This window comes from Nothobranchius furzeri, chromosome 9 (assembly GCF_043380555.1).
Source record: "Nothobranchius furzeri strain GRZ-AD chromosome 9, NfurGRZ-RIMD1, whole genome shotgun sequence".
Taxonomy (NCBI): Eukaryota; Metazoa; Chordata; class Actinopteri; order Cyprinodontiformes; family Nothobranchiidae; genus Nothobranchius; species Nothobranchius furzeri.
Genome location: NC_091749.1, coordinates 2,615,751 through 2,624,279, shown reverse-complemented (window position 1 = coordinate 2,624,279; position 8,529 = coordinate 2,615,751). Strand labels below are relative to the sequence as shown.

Below are 8,529 nucleotides of genomic sequence, written 5' to 3'. Positions count from 1 at the left end.
GACATACAGGTGTTGCACCTGTCACTGAGTGGTGCTGTTTAACTAATTCCAACTAGGTCCCCATCTAGTAAATGGTCCCATTATGTGAAATGACCCATCCATAATTAAAAAGTATTAGAGGGATTAAATTTTAGGTTGAAGTGTGTAAATGAATAAGTCTCAGAATAAAGTTTTGTGGTGTAAAAGTGACCGGGAAACCAGATGCTAACCGTGTGACCCTAACCCCCTTACATTACCTTAACCAGCCCAGCCCTTCCATAGCCTTGCAAAACTGTGTTAACCTTAAATCATATTTTGACGGCACTGATAATACAAAATAGCACTACGATTGTTCAGTGGGAATCAGCACCCCCTAGAGTCGCATGTGTCTTAGTGCACTTTCTTTTAATATATTTGAAAAAAAAAATCAGATTTTTGTCCCATATGACTGACCAATTTGTTTCAGGGTATCTTTTTTTGAACCGTTAAGTTATTTCCACAGATTTTTTTTAACTTTCTGGCTTATTAGCCTAGCTGAAGTTATTTATATTTTCTAACCACATAGAACTGACACACTTTAAAGTCAAAAGCTTTCTTCAAGTAAACAACACAAGTTCAGTGCTTCAGGAATGTGTCCCCTTTTTGGATGCCAACTAATGGACACCCAAAGAACCTATACTTTTCCAACAAAACCAAAAATAATGAAGTCAAAGTCTATGCTGCATTTGCAAATTAAAAAAAATAAAATCACACAAGTTGTAATGTTTATTTGAATACCCTTTTTCTATCAGGAACAGTATGTGGCAGAGGAAAATGAAGACACACAGGAACAGGCAGCTGAGAATGGAGAGGTGAAATTCACATCCAACAGAAAACCATATAACCTTACAGTAAATATGAAACCAACTTTGGTATACTCTTAAAGCAAGTGCAATCACTGGATGAAAAAATGGAGTGTTGAAACAAGCTCAGATCAGATTCAGCAGGTGAGGGTTCAGGAAGCAAACATATGCAAGTTTTATCCATCTGCAGGGATTTGCATTGGTTCAACTTGTACAAAAATGTGGAAGGAAAACAGATTTTATAAAAACAACAGATCTACAACACTACAATTACTGCTAAAATACAAACAGAAAAGTAAGTTGTGTATACAACATAATGGCAAATAGTAGACCGATTGGAGAACTGTGTAGAATCAAAACATTTCTGAGAACTATGTAAAGAAACTAATGACAACCGAATAATTACATTTTAGGTCGAGCCATCAGCTACTGATGCAGGGAAGCAGGATAACCCTCCACAAGCAAACCATGAGATCCATACAGCTGAGGGTCCAAGTTCCCCATATCAACCAGCAGCACAGCTAATTGAGCCACAAACTCTGCCGAACCGCACCCTTCACTTCCAGAAGAGCGGGTTCAAAATCTTCCCCTGGCTCCATTACAGTCCTGAAATAAAAGGAGTTTTGTGCTTCTTCTCCACAACTGCTTTTAAAAAGAACATTTCAACAATGGCAAAAAACTGAACATACCTTTAATTCTCTGGGGTTCAGAAACTGGAAGAAGGCTAGGGAGTAGGCACGCTAGTAGTAGGGCACGCGCGCGCGCACACACACACACACACACACACACACACACAGGTCAGTCAGAATGCAACTGTTCTCAGTGTGTTCACAATCTGTATTTGTGTGCATTCAAACCTAATGGTTATTTCACTTTCATTTTTGTTCTATTAATAAAACAGTTAACTGATCCATCTTTGACTAAAGAATCCTTCATATTATTTTAAGCTTCAAAAGACTCATCAAGGCATCCAAACAACATAAAGGGAGAACGGCGAATGTAACGGATCACCTTCTGACCTGTTCAGTAGATGTGGTCTGGACAACTTGTGTCATCACTCTTGTGCTCCATATTCACCAAAAAGCAGATTATGACACCAGATTATTCTTCAACTTGCTTTTATTGGCAGCAATCTGGTCCAACAGAACACACACAATTTCCATCAATGTGTGTTATCCAGCCTGGGTCTCCACCGACTTACATGTTACTGTGCTGCGTGATTTAGTGGTTATTATTACTATTCAAGTTTTTTTTTCACATTTTACATAAAAAACAGATTATAGTGGATGACCAAAAGTTGCTAATAACACTTGTAACACAAATACATTTTTCTACTGTAACATTCATACATGAGCCTACCTGGAGTAACAGAACACACACTTTCCATCACTAGCCACGTTTAAATGGGCACAAGTAAATGGACTGAACACCAAGTCAGATCAAAAATTCTGCACATTACACTTTTCATTTCGTTTCATGGCATTTGTTTACCATCTTTTCCAGGAAATACAATTCTCTGCGCATGCTCAACCTATTTATTCGGATGGAATGCTTGGTGCATAAAATAGTGTCCATTACAGACATTTGGGATTTCCGAACAGCCAAGATTTTCATCGGATAGAGGAGATTTTGCGCATGTAAACGTGGCTAATGTGTATTATCCAGAATCACACTCTGTTCAGATTAAAAAGACAGCGAGGTAACTTAACACTCACTCACGAGAAGTTAGCTTCTATTAGCAACACGCTAATCGAAGCATTATCACACATATAACTTGCTTTTCTTTTTAAAGCTACAGCTAAACTTCTCACAGAACACTCCCAAGAGCCCTCGCATGTCAAAAACAAGTCACAAAAGCTACTTAACTCAACTTAAAAATCGACTTATTAACAACATATAATTCTGCTCACGTGTACTTACCTCCACCAGCTACATGCTAACAGCTGGGGTGGCTGTAAGCACGCCTGAAGGACGCCTGCATTAATCACATTAAAATATCGCCTTCTTTTGGTGTTAAATAAAATATAGCATTGCTTACCTCTTGGAGCTAAAGAAGAATAAGGGATTCTTGAGCAGTGTGGGTGACGTGCTCTCCTGCTTATCACAACTGCTGACAGCTGGGTGGCAGGGTACTCTGCATAACGCAGGGCGCTTTTTCAGAAATGTTACAAACTAATCTAAATTGATTACGGTTTTATTTTTATTTAAAGCTCAAGTATAAACAATTAGATGCCAGTTGCAACATTTAAAAATCTGCTGGGAACAGACGTAGGTATACGATCTGAGTTGGTAAAAAAAAACTCATCAGCAGGCTTTTTTGAAAGTGGGGGGGACACAGCGGACAATCACAAATTTTGCCGTGGACATGTCCCCGGCGTCCCCGGTTAAAATGACGCCTATGGACAAGAAAGTGATTTGGTCAGAAAAAGCCAGTCTCTTCTGTGTCACAGAAAAATTCAGTATACATGGCACCGCCCATCTTGGCTTCGTAATGGCCATGGGAAGAAGAGAGCAGAATGTGTCTCAGCTAGCAGAAACTAACCATTAGCAACTCTGCAACATAGCGGAACACATTGGGGCTTGTGTTATTTGTGGAGAAGAAACTTCAATGTTGCAGTTTTTGGCCAAAAAAGAAGAGCGAGTGGAGGCAGCAAAAGAGTTGCGTTGCTGTTAGCCAATTAGAGGCTATACATTTGCATATCATGAATATTAATGAGTAAGACTTGTAATCCTGCTGTTTTCTGGCTCCACTCCCCTACTACCCCTGAAAACAACTAACAAGGCATGTATTCATACTAGACATCACAGCAGATTGACAGAAATAACAAGTGAAATAGGTCTATAAGTTCTGGCTCAAGGTGGTACTTCACAATTAGAAGTCCACTTTTAGAGAACTTGCCTTGAAATAATCCACTTAAACTAGGATCTGTAATCAGAATCAATAGTATTGATGAAGGCAGTCATATTATCCAGGACAAGCTGGAGTTAAAATTTCTAAACATTTGACTTGTATAACTGTGTCAAAGGTGAGCCATACTAGGATATGTTACTAGCAGGGAAGCAGTGATGATCACTCCTTGTGAGGTGCGACAAGCCAAAGCACACTTGTCTAACAACAAGGCAACAGGCTCAGATAACATCTTAGCAGAACACCTGAAGTTTGCAAGCTCCAGGATTGCTGTACTCCTGGCCCTTTGCTTCTCTGGGTTCGTGACCCATGGACCAGGGCTGTGCAGAGACCTTTGAAGGGGCGGGTGCTCAAATTTAAAAAGGGGCACACAGAATAATATTTTCAAACACCATGACATAACCACAGTATACCCGGCTGAATAACAAATCCTATTTATTAGAAATTCACAATGGAAGCGAATCATTATATACACCATAAGGACATTGTAAAGCAAAAGTAAGTTGTTTTGGTAAATGGTCTGTATTTGTATAATGCCTTCTTAGGGTTCTACAACCCCCCAAGGCACATTACAACACAATCAGTCATTCACACACACACATTAACACACTGATGGTGATGAGCTATGATGTAGCCACAGCTGCTCTGGAGCGCACTGACAGAGGTGAAGCTGCTGAGCACAGGCGCCACCAGTCCCTCCGACCACCACCAGCAGGCAAAGCAGGTTAAGTGTCTTGCCCAAGGACACAAAAGCATCAATCTCTGACTGAAGTCAGAATCAAACCTGCAACCTTCCGATTACTGGACAACCTGCTCCACCTCCTGATCTACTGCTGTCCTATGTTACCTGATGATGGGGTACAGTGTAGCTGTTGCAGGGTCGCTCCTCTTGCTGCTGCTGCTGATGCTGGAGGGCAAGGCTGTGTTGATCTCAGACTGTAGGTAGTAAAACCAACACAGGAGAAATGTTAGTCAGTTACAAAATTAATGTAAGATAATAAAAAATGGCAAAAATTGGTGAAAACTCTTAGAACTGTAAGACAGAAATATCTGAGACAACACCTGTGGTAAATGAATGGAAATCTAAACATTAGTGGATAATAGAGGAGTTCATGTCAGAGATAAGAATGTGTGTGTGTGTGTGTGTGTGTGTGTGTGTGTGTGTGTGTGTGTGTGTGTGTGTGTGTGTGTGTGTCTTCAATCTCCTCATGTGATCTATCACTCTCCACTTGCTGTCCATCTGAGAACAAGGCTAAATTAGCTATTGTATGAATGAATTATGTAGTTATTCACATTTAACAGGTCTTGCACCTAATCCATGATCCATGATGAGTTGTGTATATTATTGTTTCTACACTTGTTGCTGTGATGCAACTTACCTGTACTCTTTTTTTTAATAAAAATTAAAATACTTTTGTTGGACTAGCCAATAAGCTACAAAACACTGGTTTGATTGTTTTGGTCGACTATCACCTTCTGCATCACATAATTAGAAAACATGCAAATGATTGGAGGGGGAAATATGTAAAAAGACACCCAATGTTATGCTTGCTCATCATCAAACAACACTGTTAATTACCAGAGCAACTGTTTTTCTAGGTTCCACTTGGCACCTTGAAAGGTGATGACATGCCCGTGTTGAGATAAGTCTTGATTTTAAAGCCCTTACGTGTCCCAGTAAACATCTGTTCTGTGAGACTCGCATCGGAACCCTCCAGGGGTCTGACATTCAGTTAGCATGTTTTCAATGTTACGCTCAGGGTCGCTAACTGGTCCTAACACTGGTCAGAGAGTGTGGAGGTATGCAAAGTGAGGTATCAGTAAAAGGTGAGCCCAATCTGCTATAAACACTCACAAACCATCACACATTATTCTTTTGCTCCCACCCAACCAACCCTCCCCACCACCCATTCCGTCTCCATCCATTTCCATCCAACACCACCCCAATCCAGTCCACTGCCAAGGCAGCACAGATGCAAACTCCCCCCTGACCGGGCCACTGCCAAGGCACCGGTGCCGAAGCCTTCTCCACCAGCTGGAGACTCTGATGAGGCCAACACATCCATTTCCCTGGCAACCGAAGGGCCCAGGCACACGGAGGAGCACACTTGCATTTTAACATAGAATCCACAGAACACCGATCATGTCACCTTTGCTTTTGCCTGAGAGAGCTTAAACGTATCTCTAAAGCTCAATTTTAATTAAGATCACAGAGCAGGGGTCCCCGAGTGATGGACAGTGGCCCAGATCAGGACTCACTCTTATCTGGACTCAGCCTGGTTGGTAAATTTAACTCAAATTCATTTTTTATTCCTGCTCATTAAAAAAAGGCAATAATTATCTCTGCAGAACAGCAATGTTGGGAGTAACGTTTTACAAAAGTAATGGTTTCCAGAAACATATTCCTCTTGTTCAGTAGCAGAAGAATACAGCTCATCACTTTTAAAAAGTGCGACACTATATTAGTTGTTAAAACTTTAATAATGCAAGTTACTAGTGCACGTTGAATGGTTTGCATTTACATATGCATGAAATAATGACAAACACTCCAAATAATGTGGTGGGCCTAATCAAGTTGGATGTTGTAAGACGTTTTAATGTTTATAGGGGCTCTCTGTGGCCGTGTGGGATGACATGATGGAGCGGCATGGCTAGGCAGTTAATATTACATGTGGAAAACTAATAAAAAGAGATCAAGACAAATATAACATGTTTGTCCTGTTTTCATGACAGATGCGATGGAAGAAGATCCACTGTGCACTTCCTGTATCCCATATTTTATTTATTTGAGGAGAGTCAGTCTACGGTTGTTTTTGATAAAAAAACAGTTATGTCCAGAATTGATGTCTGAGTGCCGAAGACAAGCCTTACAGCTTTACTCACAGGTTGAGCAGGTAGAGCTTCGACTACAATGCCACGCCTGACACCAAAACTTTGTTAGATACGTTTTCGGTTGTTTTAAAGCCCAACAGACACAGAGAGATAAATGAAAGAGAAAGGGGGGTGAGGAAAGGAAGAGGTAAAGATTTTTTTATGTTTACCAAGTAGTGTCATGATCCGCCCCGGCCTCCCTGACTGTGTCTCTCCTGCCCTGATTTGCCTAATTGTTCTCACCTGTCCCTCATTACTCTGCCCATGTGTTCCTGATTCCCTTGTGTATTTATATCTCCCTTCTGGTTGTTGTCTTTGTCGGTTCATTGTCGTTTGTGCATGTTCGTTCGTCCTGTTGCTCCCAGTCTACAAATAACATCTTTTTATTTTTTCATCCGTCTGCCTGATCTTCTGCCTCCCTTGGACCCACCACCACACATGGTCTGCCATCTCCACCCGCAGAACATGACAAGTAGATGCAGTCGTACCGGTGACCTCATGATAAAACAACAATAAAAAGTCTTGTGTACAATGGAAATGGATCAGTTATGGTGTTTTAGAATGTTGTCACATACTTGACTGAGACATTTAGCTAAAAGTGACTCAAAAGACAATTTATTGTAACTCCGTTAAATTATTCAGACAGTAATATCAGCATATTACACTACTAAGCTGTAACTAGTCATATAAAATGTATTTTCCACCCAAAATTGAAATTGTTTTTTGACAGATTTCCCAGAGTTAGATAAGTGGGGAAAAACTATTTTTAACCAGCCCAGTAATTCTCCTGACCCGGCTGTACTCCTTTAGTTTTAGCTTAGCTTAAAACACAGGAAGTGAATGGATCCAACTAGGATTGTGAGTAAAAACGCCCTTAAAATCACTCAGTAGTGGTCCCAATTCTGCTTGTGCGGATGTACGCAGTAACCCAGAGGTAAACAATGTCTTTCAGTGGGTCTATAGACCCACTGAAAGACATTGTTTACGTCCTCCGCACAAGCTAGAGGGCAAGAACCCCATCTCCAGCCATTATCCAGAGCTATCTTTGCAATTTAAGCTAAAAATATCCAACACATTTTATTGCAGAAGAACAAGTAAATAAGCAATCTTAAAGCTAACTGTGTTTAGCATAAAGCTATCTGTGTGAAATAGCTAACAAGCAGTGGGGACCACAGTCCTCAGAACCAGTCATCTGGACTTCTCACAGCTGAACCAACGAAGGTGTAACCGGATTTTGCAGGTTAATGCTAAACGCTGCTCGTCTTTGGAGATGTTCTGTTTATTCTGACAAGCAACGTAAACAGAAACACAAACAAATGACATTAGTGGCTGCCCGCTATAATTCCACAACACATTTTGTGTAATAATTGTCCCAAGACTGTTACCGTGGGTCACACACCACACCCACATTGTCATTTTCACACACATTTATTTCTCAGGACTGATCAGCAGCACAGTTCTTCCCCGCTGCTGGATCTGGTCGGTCGGTCGGTCGGTTCTCCTCGGCTCCTCGTCACAGCGGTCGCACATAATTATATAATAAAACAATTTAAGTCATTGAATGGCTATGATTTGTTTGTTTCTGGACATGTGGGGCAGATATTTTACTTGTTTATTCTGTCACGAGACTTTGCCTGGCACAATGTGGGTGGTTCATTCCCTACAGCTGGCAGTTAACCACTGCCTTTGGTGTATTTTATCAGCTGGAAACCTGTCAAATTTAACTTTACTGTCCTTCTTTCGTCTACTTGTGCAGCCTACAACTCTGTGTGTTAATCATGCTAATAGATTTTATTTTACCGCTATTTATCTAGGTTTATTGACAACTAACAGATAAACACAACAGTGGTCAACAGGGAGGTGCTGGCTTCTTGCCCTTCAGCCAGGGGCTGGGGCCTAAGTCACTTCCGTACCGCGGCTCCCCGGAAG

The 8,529-nt window shown here is 41.0% G+C and overlaps 1 long non-coding RNA gene across 1 annotated transcript; it reads right to left on the bottom strand.

Moving 5' to 3' along the window:
• Positions 1–729: 729 nt before the first annotated feature.
• Positions 730–1,950, bottom strand: LOC129153290 (uncharacterized). The gene is made up of 3 exons (XR_008559472.2): positions 1,841–1,950; positions 1,511–1,561; positions 730–1,427 (listed from the first exon to the last, which is right to left on the bottom strand). It is a non-coding gene; the product is annotated as an uncharacterized lncRNA (long non-coding RNA).
• Positions 1,951–8,529: the final 6,579 nt, after the last annotated feature.